The following is a 20,052-nucleotide window of genomic DNA, read 5'->3' on the forward strand; positions in this document are numbered from 1 at the left end:
TCACTGCCTCTCTCCTACAATTTGACTTTTATGATCTGTAATCTACTTTCTGGCCTTGAAAACAGCTGCTTCCCCCTCGCCGTCTGTCGCTGCTTCCTACATTCCAGTCAAGGTAGAAAGAAGACAGCAACCTGGCGGTCAGAGTGAGCCAGAAGCAGAAGCCCAGTGACGCGGCTTCCGGCTCAGGAGCTGTCCCAGCGCTGACCTCACGGGCCGTGACCCTGGGCAAATCGCTGAACATTTCTGAGCCTCCGTTCCCTCATCCTTAACATGGGCACCGTCAGAATGCCAACCTCACTGGACAGCTGTGCAGGTCAGATGAGACAGTGGAAATTCTCCCTGTGATCAGCTCCTGCAGTCAGGTCCACGAGGACAGGGCACAGCTGGCTGTGTTGGGAATTTTTTTCTCACCAAGATGGTTGTGCCCCATCATTCAAGCACCTACAACCACATGATCAGGGAACCGGATGAGAGGAAGGCACAGTGTTGGAGCTCGTTTACTCATTCATTCTTCCTGCTCCCCTGCTGCGTCCTGGAGGAGCTGACAGTCTGGTCAGGGACCCGGACAAATAGACAGGCGTGGTGATGAGTGCTGCAGTAAGACATGGGCGTGGTTAGAGCCCCAGGCAGGGACCCAGCGGGAGGGCTCGAAATTCTGTGTGGAGCCGCTCCTTGAACTGGCACAGCAAGATGGGGGGCGGCACTCTCCATGTAGGGAGCAGAGTGGATCAGAGCAAGAGAGGGCACGGACGCCGGGGAAGTGGAGGGGTTTGGCTTGGCTAGGGAGTGGGGGTGCCAGTGGCGGAGGCCAGAGATGAAGGGCTTTCGGGCAGTGATGAGGGATGCTGTTCCTTGGGCAAAAAGCAAGGAGCTTTTGTATTGTGACTACTGTGAATCAACTCTACTTCAATTTAAAAAGGAAATATCTTTAAATTCTTGTATTAAATTTCAGTAAATTCTATGCTTCCGAAAGCTCTTGGTGTTGCGTTTGTCTTCAGATCGTTTGGTCTGTGGGTTCACCTTTTCGATAATTGCTGGCATTTCTCTGAAGGTTACAGAGGAAAATAGTTAAATGTTAACTATTTTCTTAAAAAGTCTGAAAAAGTTTGTCTTAAAAAGTTATAGTCTTAAAAAGTTAATGAGTCTGTCTTCTGGGGCTCCAAAAGGAAATTGAGACTGTCTGTGGTTTAACGAGATGGTCTAGCTGCCCTGTACAAGGACAATAAAAATCATGTGCTTCGCTCATCAGACAGGTTTTGACTGGTTACCTGCTGCCTTTCCAAGGAGCTCTGAAGCAATCAGGGAGCCTGGATCAAGCAGAACGTTCATGTCTGATCCGTCAAGGGGCTACGTTAAGCACATATCTTGACATTTACTTTAAAGGTGTTACTCACAGCATCCTATCACTCATTTGATCAAAACCTGCTCTAAAGGGTTTATTTTAATGGCACACATTGGCCTTAGCATCCAGCACTTCCCTGTTTCAGACTCACAGATGGAGGAAAGGTAAAGGACATCTGGCTTCTTTATAATTTAATTCGAGTCAGCAATCATTTATTCAGCGCTCTCTGTTGCAGCCTCCAGCCCACGTAGATCTCTTTCTCCAGCTCCTTCTTACCTCTCACCATCCTCCCCCATCAAAGTGCTGCTCTTTCTATCCTCTTAACTTAATGGAACCACCATTTAAAGGATCATCATTTTAGACCCACAGGCGTGGAAAACAGACTTATGGTTGCCAAGGGGGATGGAGTGGAGGAGGAACGGATTGGGAGTGTGGGGTTAGCAGATGCCAATTATTATACGTAGGATGGATGAACAACAAGGTCCTTACTGTAGAGCGCAGGGAACTCTATTCAATATCCTGTGATAAACCATTCTGAAAAAGAATATATATATATGTATAACTGAATCACGTTGCTGTACAGCAGAAATTAACACAGCATTGTCAATCAAAGTATACGTCAATAAAATAAAATTTTAAAAAATGATCCTTGTTTACTTCACTCCCCCCTCTCTGTCTATATCTAATCAATTATCAAAATGTGCCGATTTTCTCAAATGTCTTGCCTTCTCTCCAGCCAACTACCCACTCTCAGGCTGGGTCTGTTGCAACAGCTTTATGATCCTTCCTGGTGCTGTCAGACTAGACCTGCTGGATTCTGGCCTTAGCACAAGTCCCAGGTCTTCAGTACAATCCCACCTCTGCCCCTGGCTGATTCACTTTGTTATAAAGCAGAAACTAGCAGAAACTAACACAACACTGTAAAGCAATTATACGCCCATAAAGATGTTAAAAAAATATAAGTGGCCCTGATGGACAATAAAGAAAAAAATGTATGAACAAAAAGGCAAATATAAAAAGCAGCCAAAAAGCAGCCCTAATACTATTCATCACTGATGGACAATAAAGAAAAAAATGTATGAACAAAAAGGCAAATATAAAAAGCAGCCCTGGGCTTCCCTGGTGGCGCGGTGGTTGCGCGTCCGCCTGCCGATGCAGGGGCGCCGGGTTCGCGCCCCGGTCTGGGAGGGTCCCGCGCGCCGCGGAGCAGCTGGGCCCGTGGGCCGTGGCCGCTGGGCCTGCGCGTCCGGAGCCTGTGCTCCGCGGCGGGAGGGGCCACAGCAGAGGGAGGCCCGCGTACCACACACACACACAAAAAAAGCAGCCCTAATACTATTCATCAGAACAAACTGCTCCTAACTTTTGAGTGTATGTTATTTCAATCTTCCTGAACTTCTAATGACTAAAAAGTCAACATTAGTTCCTGGTAAGAACACTATTCACTCCATTAACAGGGCAAAGAAAATGGTCAAATAACCAGAACTCCAACTTTGCACCTTCAGAAGGTATTGGTGGCCATGTTTCCCCAATTCTCCTGAGGAACGTGTACCCCTGCTGGTGCTGACAATAACCCAGAGAAGAAGGAAGGCTGCAGGCCACTCCTGCACGAAGAGAAGGGAGAATCCTCTCTCAAAGGCAGTCAGGAAACACGTGTTCCGGGTCACGGGAGCAGACAAGAGTACGACTCTGTTAATGAATCCTTCGCACTGACTCCCACTGAGCTCCTGGCCGCACAATTGTCTTAACTATGAACTTCAGGAACCTGAGAATTAAATTCACTGGAAATTCCAATGTGCAGAGAACTAAGAAACAGGAACAGGGACTTCCCTGGTGGCGCAGTGGATAGGACTCAGCGCTCCCAATGCAGGAGGCCTGGGTTCGATCCCTGGTCGGGGAACTAGATCCCACATGCATGCCTCAACTAAGAGTTCACATGCCGCAACTAAGGAGCAAGGCTGCCGCAACTAAGACCTGGCGCAAGCAAATAAATAAATTAATTTTAAAAATAAATAAAAGGCTCCTATACCTTTAAAAAAAAGAAAAGAAAGAGGAACGGAAGAGTCTAAGCCAAATTAGTTTGCATTTCCTCTTTGTGGACTGATTTCTAAAAATATGGCGAATGGTGTGGTGAGAGGTGATGACAGCATAAACAATAGAGGCTGAGCACAAATGTGGAAAAGGACAAAGCCATGTGAGAGGCGTCAGGAAGGAGAGCTGACGAGAGGGAGGCGACGAACAGGCAGACTGAAGACCATGAGAAGAATAAACGCAATCAACCACAGTTTCAAATGCAGTAAAGGCTCAGACGTCAACGTTATGTATCTTCTTTGCAGCATTATATTTATTTATACCTAAGAAGGCAACCTCGACTTATGGGACTTTTCAAGTTAATAGATTTTGGTTAATTCTGGCCAGGTGTCTGTTCCTGATACCATTTGGATTCTGGGCAAACTGACTTAATCTCATTATAATTTAAAGCTTGTTGCTAGGTAACTACGTCCAAGGTTCTTTCTGATCCCTAGATCAAGATATCCTTGCCCAAAAGTCGGTAAGCTAATCTGTTTAGGTACACGCACATGTCATTTATGAAACCATCTCTGCATGAACAGAGTCAGATATTTTCCCACAGAAGCTGAGTGTTCACCCGCTGGTAACCTTAGTCATCTTTTCAAAAACACGAGGATGCCAAAAAAAAAAAAAAAAAAAAGATTCCAAATGTAGAAGAAAACGTAGCACAAGGAAAAGAAAGAAATTCCTCACAGTATAGCATTAGATGGTTTTTGAAGTTATTGTAAATTGCCTATTTTTTGTATATTTCATTTTATAATTGCTTGTTGCTACTATGTAACAGTACAGGGTTAAGCATTAAAAACCTGTTTCTTGGCCTTAAAAAAACCAAACAAAAAACCTGAGGAAATAGAATAGGCCCCTCCCACTGAATGGCCAACAACCCTCTGTCCTTGGCTTCAGAGTTACAAAAGAGTGAAGCAGCATCCTGTGAGCTGAAAATACAAAATGCTCGCCTGCACCTTCTCGTGGAGGACGCAGGGGGTCAGAGAGAGAGAGGATGCATTGGAGCAATCTGGCTCCCAGGCCGTGAGCAGCCCGGGAGGGTTAGCGTGGAGATGGTCTCTGGACGATGGAGTTGAGTGCTGGGACGCCGGTCTACAGGACACAGGAAGGGATGCGGTAACTGAGGGAGAGGCACACACCTAAAGGACACCTGAAAGACATCCTTCTCATGCATTAGCCGTCAGCCTCATTCTAGGTCTTGTGTGGGTGACAGCTGTTCAGCATCACGAATGAACCCACGCGCTGTGCACGTATTGCTCCAAGGGTATCACACAGTGACCACATATGATGCTAAACACTTCCTGTGAATTTATTTGACCAATAAATAAATAAATGCCACAAAACTGTGCTGTGTCTATAAAGACTATAGAGAAAGGTGTTAAGTGCCAGTGATTCTACTGAACCCATCAAACAGGAACGCTTTGGGGACTTCCCTGGTGGTCCAGTGGTTAAGACTCCGCACTCCCAAAGCAGGCGGCCCGGCTTCAATCCCCGGTCGGGGAACTAGATCCCACTTGCTGCAACTAAATATCCCACATGCAGCAACGAAGATCCCGCGTGCCGCAGCTAAGACCCAGAGCAGCCAAATAAATAAATAAATATTTAAAAAAAAAAAAAAAAGGAACGCTTTGGAAGAAGTCACCAAGATGGGACCCTGCATTAAAACAGACTTCAGTGACTTCCCTGGTGGCGCAGTGGTTAAGAATCTGCCTGCCAATGTAGGGGACGTGGGGTTCTACCGCTGGTCCGGGAAGGTCCCACATGCCGCGGAGCAGCTAAGCCCGTGCGCCACAACTACTGAGCCTGCGCTCTAGAGCCCGTGAGCCACAACTACTGAGCCTGCGGGCCACAACTACTGAAACCCGCGCGCCTAGAGCCCGTGCTCCACAGCCAGAGAAGCCACCGCAGTGAGAAGCCCGCGCACCGCAATGAAGAGCAGCCCCCACTCGCCGCAACTAGAGAAAGCCCGTGCACAGCAACGAAGACCCAACGCAGCCAAAAAATTTAAAAATTTAAAAAAAAAAAACAAAAAAACAGACTTCATAAACCATATCTGAACAAAATGTGCTTGAGTTGTGGCACATTTGGGGCAATAAACAAAATCAAATGAGAACAGGGAAATGTTTCCCATACAATCCTGGTGGTGCATTCAGTCACTCCCTGTCTTCCAATTTTATTTTTCTCATTAAAATCCAATCTATGGCACATTTCAAGTTCTCTCCCATCCAACAGTAACACATGGGAAGCAATAAGCTGCATGTACCCTGGGGGACACCAAGTGAAGGCTCTCAGGGTTCCAAGCTCCACGTGACACCGCAGTCAACAAGACTTGTCAGCCGCTGATTGCACAAATCTGACACACTGCCAGGTGAGACTGGGTGAAATACGTGGATAATAAATATAAGAGTGTTGGAACTGAGTCATACAATTTTTGCCTGTTTTATGGGGAAAAAATTAAAACAATTCAAAAATTGAGCTTGAGGGGAAATCACTTCTTGCCTGGACGTCTGAAAGCCTGGGTGGCAGCTCAAACTATTCTAATTGTTCAGCTAAATCTGGTTTTGCTCCCAGTGAGGCAAGGGCTTTTTAATTCAACAATGTTCTTGCCTGAAAGCTCAAAAACTAATCATCTTTTTCATGCTATTGCCAACAGCTTTAGTGTTTTGTCAGAAGTGCACCCTTCTTCCAACAGAAATCGGCCAACAAACACACAACCCTAAATGATTAAGGAGCTTCACTTCACCCTTATTTAAGTACCACAGGAAAAAAGTCTTCAGCTTTTAAAATATACTTATGAGAAACTCATCTATCTGATGAGTGAAATTAACTTTCTTCCCCTGAAAATTCCTGTTGAAAGTTAGTTAATTCTGGGCTCAGTACTGAACTTTTTGGGGAATTTCCCATGCTTCTCCCTACGCAAAGTCAAACTGACGGATAACTGAAGGTTAAAGGAAATCGCCCTTCACCTGACGTTGAACATAAGGATGGAAGAAGGTTGCCATGCCATTTCTGTGGCGTTTGTGCTGCCAGGAGATAGGACTTAATATCCCTGGCACAGCACTGCTTTTCTTCTGAAAAGGCCAAGGTCAGAATATTCACTGATCAAAGGCAGGCCTACAGGAGCTCATCAGCTCATGCAGAAGACAGTGAATCGGCAGTGACAGTGTGATAAATTCCTTAGCGTGTGCAAAGGAAGGGAGGTTACCCCTTCGGCCTTGGAAGGTCCATGAGGGCTTCCCGGAAGGCAACACTTATAAGCTGACTCCCAAAGGGAGGGAGAGAGCGAGTCGGGATGGAGAGAGGGTGGCAGAAGATAAGAAGTGTGGGAGGCCCTCTAGCCAGTGAATACAGCTCCTGGACATGTCAGAGGTAAAGGGGCACAAAGCTTTGGGAGAGTCCCCAGCACCAGGCCTCATCAGCAGTGTTTCTGGGCGTGGTCCACAAGCCATCTCCACGTGCAGCCCTCAGCTTGTTGAAATGCAGCTTCCTGACCTTGAAGCTCTACTACATCGGTATCTGGAGCCCAGGACTCTTGAGTTTTGAATAAGCATTCTAGAGGATTCTCCCACACTCCAGATTTTATATCCTCCAGCACAGCATAAGATGGGCAAGGAGGAAGGGTCCAGAGATGATTTTGGAGAGGAGAGCAGTGTTGGACCACGATGTCCTTCAACATTGGAGGTTTGGGACTTGGGACTTCCCTGAGCGCAACAGAGAAGCCACAGCCAGGATCCCCAACCTAACAAAAAGCGAACAGAATTCTGCTTGAGAAAAGCCATCTTGGCGGCCATGTGTGAGAAGGGAGCTGGGCTGTCAGCTCTTCTGCGTCCCGCGGAGCCAAAGAGAAAAAGTTACAAGCAGACCTGATTGGTTCAGTGGGATATGGTAGTGGAGGGGAGGGACATGGTTTTAAAGACAGGAGACACCAAGAATGACCCCTCCCCAGGGTTCTGGCTTGAGTACAGGGCACAGGGCGCTGATCACAAGGCGTGGTGCGGGGACAGTTCAGTTCTGAGCAGGTTGAGTTCGAAGTGTCTGTGGAACTCTGATTCTGGAGACACACTTGGGATGGAGTTAAACTCAGAAGTCATCGTTACACAGGTGGCAATAGAAACTGTGGAGAAGTCAAAACGTATGGTAGGCTTTTCTTCATAAAGTAGGAAGTGAAGTGATTTCCCAATCCTTAGTGAAAGAGGAGCTGCCAGAGAATGCAGGAAATACAAAATAGCCTCTACGAAGCCACAAGAGAGAACGCTGAGCAGGGAAACAGACTAAGCGTTAAAGGCTCAGCAAACATGAAGAACAGCGACAACTGCAGTGACCCCTGTCTTGCTGGCTGTGTTGTCCTCGCGCAGCACTTGCTCGCCTGGGGCAGGAATGGAGAAAGAAGACAGCTGGGGTGCTGGGGCCTCGGCCTGTAGAGAAGCAAAGGGACTAAAGCGCCCCTCTTGTCTGGAGGGCTCCCCCCGCCCCGTGCTGTGCTCCCAAAGCTCAGATCCCGAAACCAGAACCTGCCATGCCTTTCTTCAGTTTGACTGCACGCGCACACGTGCGCACACACAGAGACACACACGCACAGACACACACGCACATTCTCCTGCAAATCCAAGCACATCCCTTGACTACTCACTAGGTCTACTTAGGTAGCAATGAATGTTGACATTTCTTCCTGTTTCGCAGTTACATTTGCCTGTAGCCAAAAAGCCGGTGTGACAGTGAAGTAGAGCAGTCATTCTAAGGTGTATTCTGAGTTCATAATTAATCATTATTTCTATCCCTGGCATTTCCCAGCATCTCTCCCTCTGTTCACTCCCTTCGTAGATATCTTCGCCAAAATACCCTTTATAAAGGGCTTAACTTGAACGCGATTGTATTTTTTAGAAAATCATATTCTCTGTAAACTCATCCCAGTTCACAGTTTTTCACCGGTTGAATAATTTTTGGCTATTAACAAAACAAAAACAAAGCACAAACAAAACAAAACAAAGCACCTTTAACCACATCAGTAGAAACCCACGGGAATTAAGTCTTACTACACCCCGAATCAAAAGCAAATTGGGACAAGCTGAGTCGCTCCAAAAACAAGAGCGTGTGATGCTGTTGAACTATTTCAGTGCACCAATCACCCAGATTCAGTTTCATACCCAATAAACTTTTCTACTAACTCAATATTTATCTAAACGTGTTCTAATCCAAACTTTTCTTGGTTAACAAAAATTCAGCTGAGTAAATTGAAGATCTTAATGAGCTTTATTAAACAATTCATGAATCAGGCAGCATTCCATCCAGCAAGTAGAGAGGAGCTCCAAGGAGCTGCACAAAATGAAAGTCTTTTATAGGCAGAAGGCAATAAAGAGTGGACTGTTTCAGGCTTAGGGAACCTACCTACAGGGGATAAAAGGGGACTATGTGGCAGATACCTCATTGGTGCTGACCTGAAAATTCAAGACTGACCAGTTGAGACTACAGTCCTGGGGAGGTTGCAACTGCAGTTAGGTTAGGTGTTAAGTCTTGGTTTGCTGATGTGATGCTGAGCACAAGTGACTCCATTTAGGGCCTGTCATTTCTTTTTTAACAATTATCTTTCATTAAAACAGCTTCCCACCCACTTCTGGTAATCATATTGTTGTTATTCTGTTCAACTAAGATAAAAATACTGTAAACATCTTACTTTTCCTTCATATTCTTTTTGTCCTAATTTTTCTTCTTTTTTGAAAATGCCTTATTTGCCTCTATCTTTGTTTCAGTCCCTTTTCTCTGTAAGATTATATTACTGGAATAGCTTTCCAGTGGGCTACCCTGATCCCAGACTGCATTCCAGTGTGCCAAAAAAAAAACACCAAAACTACAACTCTATGTTCTTTTTTTAAATAAATTTATATTTATTTATTTATTTATTTATTTATTTTTGGCTGCGTTGAGTCTTCGTTACTGCACACGGGTTTTCTCTAGTTGTGGCGAGCAGGGGCTAATCTTCGTTGTGATGCATGGGCTTCTCATTGCAGTGGCTTCTCTTGTTGTGGAGCGCAGGCTCTAGGCACAAGGGCTTCAGTAGTTGCGGCATGTGGGCTCAGTAGCTGTGGCTCGCAGGCTCTAGAGCACAGGCTCAGTAGTCGTGGTGCACGGGCTTAGTTGCTCCACGGCATGTGGGATCTTCCCAGACCAGGGATCGAACCCATGTCCCCTGCACTGGCAGGTGGATTCTTAACCACTGTGCCACCAGGGAAGTCCCAACTCTATGTTCTGAATGTCTCATCTCTAACCCCAAAATGAGTCCCATTATTTATTGAATTAAATCCAAAATACTCAGCTTGACCTTTGGGGAGCTTTCGTAACACCCTCCCCCTTCCTTTCTGTCCATTTTTCACACTGGTCTTTAGAGTTCATCTGGCCTGACAAGAAATGCCAAGCAGGGAATTCCCTGACAATCCAGTGGTTAGGACTCTGTGCTTTCACTGCTGAGGGTGCGGGTTCAATCCCTGGTCAGGGAACTAAGAACCCACAAGCCACGCAGTGTGGCCAAAAAAAAAAAAAAAAAAAAGAGATGCAATCATCCTTTTAAGCATACGTCATACCCAATCTCATCTCTATGCCAACATTCACCATAACCTATTGTTTAGAGAGCTGCCTCTCCTTAAAGGACCACGTAGCTCCACCAGTAACTGTGATAAGCTTTCTTGAACCTTTTAGAGCTCTGAAAGTAATTTGTGGAGCAGATCACACAATTGTGCCTCTAATTATTCTTACATTCTAACTTAAATATTGACTTCTCTTTGCATGAAATTTGTAAGTTCTTTGGGACAGGTTTGTTTCTTAATGAGAAGTAAGATAAACATGCAAAGAAAACAATAACTTTCCTATATAACAGCCATAACCTACTATAAAATGTAATAGGAAAAGAATCCCATTTATTTAGCAAAACAGGAGTATACCTAGGAATGTAACTAAAAATAAGCATGCAGGCCATTATAAAGAAAACTTTATTGAAGTACAGCAAAGAAAACCAGAAAAAATAGAGAGAGACAGGCCATTATTATTGCAGGAGGCTCAATACTCTAAAAAGTCAATGCTTTTTTTTTTTTTTTTTTTTTTTTTTTTTAGCTGCGCAGCTTGTGAGATTTTAGTTCCCCGACCAGGGATCAAACCTGGGCCCATCAGCAGTGAGAGCATGGAGTCCTAACCACTGGACCGTCAGGGAATTCCCTAAAAAGTCAATGCTTCTAACAAATTAATCTCTCAACCTAAGGACTCCCAAAAGTCTCCATATTTTGACATGCTGTTTCTAGCTCATTAAGAAAATAAAGCAAATGGCAAGAACAACCTGAATACTTTTAGGGAAAAAAAATCATAATATAAATGAACTTGCTATAGCAGATAAATATTTAATAATTATTCAATAATTAAAACAGCATTGTCTTGCAATAGCAATAGGAAAACAAGAAAAATGAGTCAAGAAGCAGAATTAGGCATAATATTATAAAATATAATAAAGTAGCATTTCAAATTGATAAAAAGATGGGCTGTTTAGTGTATGGCTGAGTAAACAACTTATACTAGATATAAAAATAAATATCAGATAGATTAAAATCTGAACATTAAAAAAAAATAACAATTCAACCTTTTGAAATTATGGTAGTGGCAAAAACAAATTTGAAAAGGACTGCACGTTTGTCATGAAAGAAACAGTTTATAAATTATAGTGTAGCAGTATGCCACAGCTTTCACCACCAGAAAGAGTAAGGTACATTTATTTGTACTGACATTTAAAGTTTCCAAGAAACCAAAAAGAATAAGGTAGACTTATTTGTACTGACATTTAAAGTTTCTAAGACATACTCCTGCATGGAAAAAGCCAGTGAAATGAACAGACATGAACCTCGATCTCACTTATGATTCTATAATGAGACACAGGGATTGTTTAAATGCACAGTGAATGAGCGAGGATGTTAGGGTGCCAGGCAATAATAGTGAACACTGGTTGCCCAGGGAGGGGTGGAGGTGGGGGTGTGTAGCCAGGAGATGGAAAAGTAGAGAAGACCTTCATGTTTCGCTCCAAGTTCCTCTGCAGAGTTTCAAACTATGACATGATAAAAAGGAGAAATACGTGTAATTAATTCATACCAAAGAAATACAGGAAAAGTGCCATTGTCTTTTAGTAGAGATGGCATTCCTAAAAACATGCAAACCCTTAAGAGGAAAACATGTTGGATAACCAACAAGGTCCTACTGTATAGCACAGGAATTATAATTAATATACTGGGATAAACCATAATAGAAAAGAATGCAAAAATGAATGTATATATATGCATAACTGAATCACTTTGCTGTACAGCAGAAAGTAACACAACATTGTTAATCAACTATACTTCAATTAAAAAAAAAAAACGAGGGACTTCCCTGGTGGTCCGCTGTTAAAGACTCCACGCTTCCACTGCCGGGGGCACAGGTTCAATCCCTGGTTGGGGAACTATTATCCTGCATGCCTCATGATGTGGCCAAAAACTGTAAATAAATAAAAATCAAGGAAAATCCTATCAGATTTGATCACATAAGAATGTAAAGTCTTTCTAGGTCAAAAAAAAACCCACCACAAACCAAGTTAAAACACAAGTTGTACCTGACAGAAGTATTTTTGTATGTATAACGGATAAAGGATAAGTAGTCATAATATATGAAGAATTATTATGAACAAGAAAAAGACAAACTATCCCATAAAGAAATGGGCATCTGATAGAAAAGACAATTAACAAGACACAATCACAAAATTACATGTGGAACATACAAAAAGATGTTCAACCTGTCTAGTTATAAGAGAAATGCATATTAAAATGGTAAGTTTGCCCATCAAATATATAAGAATTTTAAAAATATTGATAATATTCAAACTCAGTGAGAACTGAGGTTAGCAGTCACTCTCAAAAGTGCTTCTTGTGAGTATAAATTAATATTATCGTGTAAGTGCTAGCAAGTACTTGGAGGCAACCTAAATGTTCACTGACAATGTGATGGTTAAACAAGTTACTGGGAGGCGGTGCAGTCAGTGAAAAGGACAACTGTAGGCATTGAAAGATCTTCATGTTACATTTGCCAAGTAAAAACAAATCACAGGAAAATGTGTGTACTGTACTCCTGCCTATGGTGGAAAAAGACACTCAATCTATACATAGTGTTATGGGCTGGATTGTGTCCCCCAGACTCATATGTTGAAGCCCTACCCCAAAAACGTCAGAATGAGACTGTACTTGGAGACAGGGCCTTTAAAGAGGTGATTAAGTTAAAACAGGGCTGCTAGTGTGGGCCCCAATCCAGTCTGACCAGTGTCCTTATAAGAAGAGGTAATTTGGACACACAAAGAGACACAGGGGAGAAAAGACCATATGAGGACATGGCAAGAAGATGGCCGTCTGCAGGCCAAGGAGAGAGGCCTCAAGAGAAACCAAACTTGCTGACACCTTGGTCTTGGACGTCCAGCCTCCAGAACTGTGAGAAAATACATTTCTGTTGTTTAAGCCACACCCAGCCTGTGGTGTTGTGTTATGGCAGCTGCTGCAGAGTAATACTAATAGTAAAGATTTTAGGAAGATACACACACAATGGAAAATAGAGGTCGCTTCTGAAGCTCTGGAATAAGAAGGGGGAAAGGAAAGAGATTAAAAGTAGATATATATATATATATAGTTTATATATGCTTTCATGTTGCTAGAAATGTTTAGAGCAGTTATTTCTTTAGTAGTTGTTTTTTTTTGTTGTTGTTGTTTTTTTGCGGTACGCGGGCCTCTCACCGCTGCGGCCTCTCCCGTTGCGGAGCACAGGCTCCGGACGCGCAGGCTCAGCGGCCACGGCTCACGGGCCCAGCCGCTCCGCGGCATGTGGGATCCTCCCGGACCGGGGCACGAACCCGTGTCCCCTGCATCGGCAGGCGGACTCTCAACCGCTGCGCCACCAGGGAAGCCCTCTTTAGTAGTTTTTTTAAAATTGAAGTAGAGTTGACTTACAATGTTGTGTTAATTTCTGCTGTACAGCAAAGAGACTCAGATATACACATGCAGACATTCCTTTTCATATTCCTTTCCCTTATGGGTCATCACAGGATACTGAACATAGTTCCCTGTGCTCTACAGTAGGACCTTGTTGTTTATCCATTCTATATATAAAAGCTTACATCTACTAACCCCAGACTCCCACTCTATCCCTCCCGTCTTTCATAATTAAAAAAGAAAAGAAAAAAAAAGGCTCCCTCTGACAAGTTGGGGAACATTTGTCGATGACACACGAAGCAATACTTGAACCCGTTACGCAGTGTTTTAAACAGAACAGATGCAGACAGTATGTTTTGAGTTTAGTTATACAGGAATGTCATAAAGTTTATATATGGAGTATGTATTTTTGAAAAGACTTAAAATATCAGTTCTATTTTCAGAAGGTACATTTTCAAAAAAAGAAACCTCCCAGCCAGTGTAATTTTAAGTCCAAAGACTGTTCATTTTCCTTGCTGCATCTCCATTACTGCAACAAGCCAGCACCACTTTGGGCTAAATCTAAGTTATTCCAAATTAAACAGACAACACACAGACAAAGTCAGAAACATTTGCACCCCAGAGGGCAGCAGAATCCACGGCAAAGCTCTCTGGCTCAACCCTCCACGGCCACGGATACTACCCGCCGGACGCAGATTCTGACCCGCCGGACGCAGATTCTGACAGGTTGTCTTACCCAACAGTTGGCTTCAAGAACTTGCCTTACGCTGAGGTCACTAAAGGACAAATTCAAGAAAAAGAAGCAAAGGGATGAGGAAGTCGCCCCGTCTCCCACTTCTGAAACTTAAAATTGTCGGCTAGAAGCGTAAAAGCTCTCCCATCAGAGTTTTCACTAGCTGGACCGTGGTTTAACCCGGCTCCACTGTCCATCTCTGACGTCCCCATCCACATCCCGCCCACCCCTGGGATTAGGGGTTGGATCCATGTTGTGACATATTTGTTAACCTGAATCTTATTATGTGATTTTTGCCAGAGCAGAGTCTGCCCGGAGAGGAATGATGTTGGAGGCTCCAAGCAGAGGAACTACGTACGTAGAACTGAGCTGTAAAATGACACTCTGGTTGCTGTGTTGATGATAGACAAGGGAGGTGGGGGGCAAGCAGGCAGAAGAGGCATCTATTAAAATAGTCGAATGAAGAAGATGGTGGTGACTTAGACCAGAGCATAGGAGGGGAGAGGTGAGAAGCAGTCAGATTCTGGATCTTTCGAAGGTAGAGCCAAGAGAATTTCCTGATGATTGGATTTGAGGGGTGAGAGTGAAAGAAAAGAATCAAGGGTAAGTTGGAGTTCGGGCAAAGACAAATGGAAGAATAAGTTGTTGGATGCAGGGATTTTGGAGAATCAAGAGTGTGTTTGGGGGACTTCCCTGGTGGTCCAGTGGTTAAGACCCTGCTCTTACACTGCAGGGGGTACAGGTTTGATCCCTGGTCTGGGAACTAAGATCCTGCAAGCCACACAGTGTGGCCAAAAAAAAAAAGTGTGTTTGGGCATATTTTGGAGATTTCACATAGAACACTGGATATATGATTAGAGTTTAGAACCAAGGTCTGAGCTGGACATACAGCTTTGGGAGTGGAGGCTGTAGAGTTGGTGTCTGATGCCAGTGAGTTGGGTGTGACAGAGGTGAGGTCCAAGGTCAGAGAGACGAGGAGGGACAGCAGGAGAGATGAGAGGAGGAAGAGCATGACACCCTAGAAACCCAGGTGAGGAAGAGGCTTTGAAGAAGGGAGGTGACCCAGCATCCTTGTCCACTGTGAGAGCAGGACGGGACGGGGAAGGGCCATTGGTTTCCCGTACTGCCGTCATTGGGCACCGTGATAAATGCCGTCTCCAGGCCGTGGTGGTGCAAAGCACTTCTGTAGGGTGACGAAGCAGATTGCAAGGCGCTATCTGCTATGTTTTTCGTTTACGTCACAGGCTGAAGCACATTGATTGATAATATACTATCTGGAATCAGATCACCACCAGATTTCTGGTAATATATTGATATGAATCTATGTTGGTGTGATAAAGAAGAGATACATATACGTTGAAATATTTTTATTTAACTTGAGAGGAAACCATGGAGCCATAGATAAAAATCACAGAATCTTGCCAAAGTTCATCTTAAAAAAAAACCTTCCTTCCTATTAAACCTTTACCAAATCCACTAGAGAGCGCAAAATTGACTGGCTGATAACTCACCTCTCAGCGATATTAGGTACAATTAGCAAATGCTCTGAAATAGATGCAGGACCTAGGAGGCGAAGCAATAGCCCTGAATAATCTCCAGACTGAATAATCAGCAAGCATTACAAAGCACCTGCAGTCCAGAGAAAGGGGGCGTGCAGATCCCAAGGCCTGTATTTCTGCATCACTTTCGCCACAAGCGAGCTGCCTGAACTCTGACAGGCTACTGGCCCTTCTGGGCCTTCAATTCTTCACGTATAAAATGAGTGGGTCAGAACAGAACCTCCAATTCTAAAACGCCATAAGCCTGTACCAGCATAAAAACATTGGTGTTATTCAGAGCAATCTTTGAGGGTATATATGAGTGAACTCCATTCTTCTATACGTATTTTTAAACTCAGAAGATCATTCTCGGATTCAAACTTGACACTACTGATAGCTTTCTTTCCCAGTACCCTATTCTCTATGCAAATGGACTGACTCAAGGACGCATTGAACTGCTATGACACTGTTGAGTTGCCACATGCAGGGAAGACTCAAATATTTACGCCTTTCTCTTCCTCCCCAGGACCAGTAAATTCAGAAGGGTTAGTAATAATGAAGGGTTATTGCACCCAGCAGTCGTGAGCATGGAAATGGTGACGCTGTCCCCACGGGGTCTTCAGGGGCTAGAGCACCAAATGAAATGTTTAGTTTGCTTTTCCAGCAAAGAGATCCTGAACATAATATTTCAAGCTTTGTCTGTTGACATAGCAGAACTGAAAGAAAAATCAAATCAAAATGAAACAAAAAACCCATTATAGGTGAAAGGCAAGGGTTAGATGAAGGTATCTTTGCCTTCCAGAAGTAAGTGACAAAATGCAGATGCACGGTTTATAAACATTTGCTTTTCTCATGAAATAGAATCAAGAAAATCATACAGAACAAAAATGAAAATCAGCACTCTAGGACAATAAAAATCTGAAGCAAGAACGCTGTTGGCTTTCAAGTCTCATTAGATGTCGGAAGATATTTATTAGCAAAAATAACAAACCACTACTTTGCCTAGCATTTTTAAAAAATAGCTTAACGAGACTGAAAGGCAGGTCACCTTGTCCACTCCCTGCCGGGCACCCATAAAATGTTCAGATTCCATCGTGAACAAAATAGGAAGTGGTGGGTGTGCTTCAGTCAGGGTAGGACATGACTATCATCAACAGCACATGTATCCTCTGGTTATAGATGACTAGTTAAAACTCCTAACATTTCTATGCCCTTTTTTTTTTTTTTTGCGGTACGCGGGCCTCTCAGTGTCGTGGCCTCTCCCGTTGCGGAGCACAGGCTCCGGACGCGCAGGCTCAGCGGCCAAGGCTCACGGGCCCAGCCGCTCCGCGGCACGTGGAATCCTCCCGGACCGGGGCACGAACCCGTGTCCCCTGCATCGGCAGGCGGACTCTCAACCACTGCGCCACCAGGGAAGCCCTCTATGCCCTTTTTAAAAAACATTTATTTTTGGCTGCGTTGCGTGTTCTTTGCTGCATGTGGACTTTCTCTAGTTGCGGCAAGCAGGGTCTACTCTTGGTTGCAGTGCACGGGTTTCTCACTGCAGTGGCTTCTCTTGTTGCGGAGCACAGGCTCTAGGCACGTGGACTTCAGTAGTTGTGGCATGCAGGCTCAGTAGTTGTGGTGCACAGGCTTAGTTGCTCTGCGGCATGTGGGATCTTCCCAGACCAGGGCTTGAACCTGTGTCCCCTCTATTGGCAGGCGGATTTTTAACCCCTGCGCCCCCAAGGAAGCCCTGAGCCCCCAGGGAAGCCCTCTGTGCCATTTTTAATTAGAGTAAACTTCATAGACATTACCTTGCTTAAACATTCATTCAGAACAACCACGTTTGTTGAGAGTTTGCTATGTTCTAGCCCCTCATAAGGCACTGGTATGTATATATACAATGGAATATTACTCAGCCATAAAAAAGAAATTCTGCCATTTGTGACAACATGGATGGACCCAGAGAGCATCATGCTAAATGAAATAAGTCAGACAGAGAAGACAAACACCGTATGATCTCACTTATATGTGGAATGTAAGACAACGACAACAATAAAATGAACTCATAGATACAGAAAACAGATTGCTGGTTGCCAGAGGTGGGGGTGGGGAGCTGAAATGGGCGAAGGTGGTCCAGAGGTACAACGTTTCAGTTGTAAAATAAATAAGGCCTGGGAATGTAATGTACAGCTTGGCGACGATAGTTAACAATACTGTATTGTATATTTGAAAGTTGCTAAGGGAATAGATCTTAAAAGTCCTCATCACAAGAAAAAAAATCGTACCTGTGTAGTGTTGGATGTTAACTAGAAATACTGTGGTGATAATTCATAATATATACACATATTTTATCACTACGTCATATACCTGAAACTAATATGTTATATATCAACTGGTTATAAATTTAAAAATTAAAAAGACAGTTTAAAAGAAAAAAATATAAAGATTGGAAGGAAAATCAGAGAAGGGGATGAGAGCTGGCAGTCTCGGGGGAAGGAATGAACTCCCACCTGTACTGATCCCTAGACTAGTGGGATGGTCCAGAGGGAGTTTGCAAGGTAAATTATAAATGATACAGCAAGTGTGGGAGCGTGTAAATATTTTATTCTCTATTAGCACAACCCTGAAAAACAAATTCTCCCTAGATTTGATTACAGAAACTTTTCTTCTCTCAAAAATCGCTATATACAAACAACCAGATGGAATGGAAATAACTAATTTTTTAAGAGTAATCAGTCATTCGTTGTATTACCTCTTTCATTCATAACCACACAATGAGCACGGAGCACAGCTCTGTTCTCTGTGCTTTGGATGCTAAAGTGAATAAACACGAATTCTAGAACCCAGTGGAGATGAGGGGAGTGAATCACTCAGAGCAGGAGGGCAGTGGCCTGAGACGGGCACGCACCTTCCTGGGGTGCAGGTCACCTGGAGGACTAGAAGAGGGCCCAGGGGGTCGAGCCCAGGACCTCGGGGCAGAGACTGTGGCTGGAGAGCCCCCTGCATTTAGGGGGGGGTGCCGCCCAGCAGAAGGCACAGCATCCACCCGGGCTGGACTTTGGGAAATCAAGCTGACACAAGCGTCAGGAGGACAGAGAAGGACCGGCACAAATACACTGTGGTGGTTCAAGCTGTGAACCTCAGGAAAATAGAGCCCCTGCCCACCTCCAGAGGGATCTGAGCTGACACAGAGGAAGCTCCGAGCTGGATCTCACTGTGCCCAGCGGAGAAGCACCTGCTGTCCAGACACAGTGGTGAAGGCTTATAGCTCTTATATTTGGTGTTCTCCAGACACTAGTGAATTTATATATTTGTGTATAAAGAAATACATATATCTTTTTATCCTTTTTTTTCTACAAAACTTGAACCATTCTCTACATACCATATTTTTAAAAATTAATTAACTAATTAACTTTTGGCCGTGTTGGGTATTCGCTGCTGTGCACGGGCTTTTCTCTAGTTGTGGTGAGCGGGGGCTACTCTCCATTGCAGTGCGCGGGTTTCTTATTGCAGTGGCTTCTCTTGTTGCTGAACATGGACTCTAGGCGTGTGGGCTTCAGTAGTTGTGGCCCGCAGGCTCAGTAGTTGTGGCTCGTGGGCTCTAGACTGCAGGCTCAGTAGCTGTGGTGCACGGGCTTAGCTGCTCTGTGACATGTGGAATCTTCCCAGACCAGGGCTCTCACCTGTGTACCCTGCATTGGCAGACAGATTCTAAACCACTGCACCACCAGGGAAGTCCCTGTATACCATCCTATCATTGTTTTTTTTTTTAACTTAACATGTCTTAAAATTTTTTCCATCTCAATAAATATAAATTTATGTCATAATATAACAGCGGTATAATATTACATGATATACCTGGATCAGAATTTTCCTGATTAATCATCTGTTGTGAGGAATACGAGTTGTTTCCTATTTTCACTCTCATAAACCAAGATATGATGAAAAACCTTGCAGTTTTCCCATTATTTCCTATGATTAAATTCCTAGGATTGAATTTACCCTGGATCAAAGGATGTTTACTTTTGAAATTTCGATACATGTTCATATTGCTCCCTAGAAAGGTTGGTCCAATCTTCACTCTCACCAATAGCATGAGATTTCCAATAAAACCATCTTGGATGGTTAAAGAAACACTCCCACCTTGAGATACTAACACCTGGTATGTCACACATACACAAGTGTATCAGTTTTCTTCTCAGGTCATTCATTTATCATTTTTTTGATATGGTCTAAACATATACATAACGTGTTGATTAAAAGCAATTTTCCAGTGTAAAAATCTGTACACAGAACAGAGGGCAGACAGCAGAAGCAAGAAGAACTACAATCCTGCAGCCTGTGGAAGGAAAACCACATTCACAGAAAGATAGACAAAATGAAAAGGCAGAGGACTTTGTACCA

This window comes from Physeter macrocephalus, chromosome 15, assembly GCF_002837175.3.
Source record: "Physeter macrocephalus isolate SW-GA chromosome 15, ASM283717v5, whole genome shotgun sequence".
Classification (NCBI taxonomy): domain Eukaryota; kingdom Metazoa; phylum Chordata; class Mammalia; order Artiodactyla; family Physeteridae; genus Physeter; species Physeter macrocephalus.